Here is a 1,929-nt window from a genome sequence, read left to right on the forward strand (position 1 = left end):
TCCCTCTCCCTCCCCTCACCCCCACTCCCACCCTACCCCTTGCCCCATCCACCCACCACTCCCCAGGCAAGGTAGGGCTCTCAACTGGGGCTCTGCAAAGTCCACCAAATCTTCCTGTTCTGGGCCTGGGCCCTTCCCCGTGTGTCCAGGGCCAGAGTGTATCCCTTCACGTGGGATGGGCTCTCAAAGTCCCTTCTTACACCAGGGAAAAATACTAATCCACCACCAGAGGCTCCCTGGAGTGCAGAGGCCTCCTTATTGACATCCATGTTCAGGGGTCTGGATCAGTCTTGTACTGGCCTCCCAGACAGCATCTGGGGTCGATGTGCTCTCCCTTGTTCAGGCCAACTGTTCCTGTGGGTTTCTCCAACCTGGTACAGACCCCTTCGCTCTTCATTCCTCCCTCTCTTCAACTAAATTCCCGATTTCAGCTCAGTGTATATCTGTGGATGTCTGGCTCTGCTTCCATCAGCCACTGGATGAGGGCTCTAGGATGGCATAAAGAGAAGTCATCAATCTCATTTTAGGAGAAGGGCTTTCAAGTTATCCTCTCCACCATTGCCTGGATTGTCAGATTGTGTCATCCTTGTAGGTCTCTGGAGATCTCCCTGGTTCCAGATCTCTTCTGGGACCTATAGTGGCTCCCTCTGATATGATATCTCTCATCCTGCTCTCTCTCCTCTATTCTTCCCCCAACTCAATATTTCTCCTCCTCCATTTCCTCTCCTCTACTCCTCTTCTCTTGCTCTTATTGTAGCAGCTCCCTCTCCCCTATCCTCATGCTCCCAATTAGCTCTGGAGTTCATGCCACTTCCCATTCCTGGGGACCATTTATCCCTTAGAGTCCTTCATGTTTCCTAGTTTCTTTGGTGAAGAGGATTATATAGCCAGCTTTTCTTAAATTATCCACTTACTTTTTGTCTCTGGGATTTTACCTTTCTCTACTCATGTATATCTTTTCTTCCTTCTTATTCCATGTCTGACTCTGTGTGTGTGTGTGTGTGTGTGTGTGTGTGTGTGTGTGTGTGTGTGTGTGTACCCTGGAATCTTCCTCTTTATTCCAATTCTCAATACTCCCTATTCTCTTTTTTCTCCTTCTATTTATCCTCTGTGCCTGGCAGCCTTGCCTATCCTTCTCCTCCCTCACTATTGGCCATTCAGCTTTTTATTAAACCAGTCAGGTATTTTAGGCAGGCAAAGTAACCTAGCTTCACAGAGTTCAACAAATGCAACATAAAAGAATACAGCTCATCTTTGCATCATTAAATAAATGTTCCAAAGCATAACACATCTTTACCTGATATTCCACAACACAAAGGGTATCTTCCATCTTTACTCCCTTCCTCTTCCTATTATAATAATTTTTCTGTTTAAAAGCTCAAATATTTTCATTCTGAGAGAAAATTTGCTTGATTCCATATATTTCCTTTGTAGTACAAATGAACTTAACTTCCAATTGTAATCAAGTATTTTAGAAATAGTTCATATTCTGAGTATGTAATTTAATGTTTCTTATGCTTTAATAAATATCAAGAGTTAGTTACTACCTGGGAATAGACATATAAAAACCAAGAGATGTAGTATTTCTAGTATTCTACTGAATAATGGCTGAACTTGTCATTGCCAATCAATACCCCTTTCTTCAAAATCTCTAATCTGATATACATTAAAAAGAAAAGTAGATATTCTCATATTCCAGTGATGAAAATGAAGAAAAATATAAAAAAAACAATTCAAATTTCCATGAATAGGTGTTTGATTGAATAAATATAAATCAATCATTAGAAACTATGTGCAGCAGAAATAGTAGAGTGAAGTATTGTGTATACCATTATACACAAAAGGCATTGATTGACTGGCTACCAAAGAGAGAAATTAGAATGTCTCTTCTACATATGGTGCTGGAATAATTGAAGCCCCTTTTAATTT

The sequence above is a fragment of the Cricetulus griseus genome, chromosome X (genome assembly GCF_003668045.3).
Source record: "Cricetulus griseus strain 17A/GY chromosome X, alternate assembly CriGri-PICRH-1.0, whole genome shotgun sequence".
NCBI lineage: Eukaryota > Metazoa > Chordata > Mammalia > Rodentia > Cricetidae > Cricetulus > Cricetulus griseus.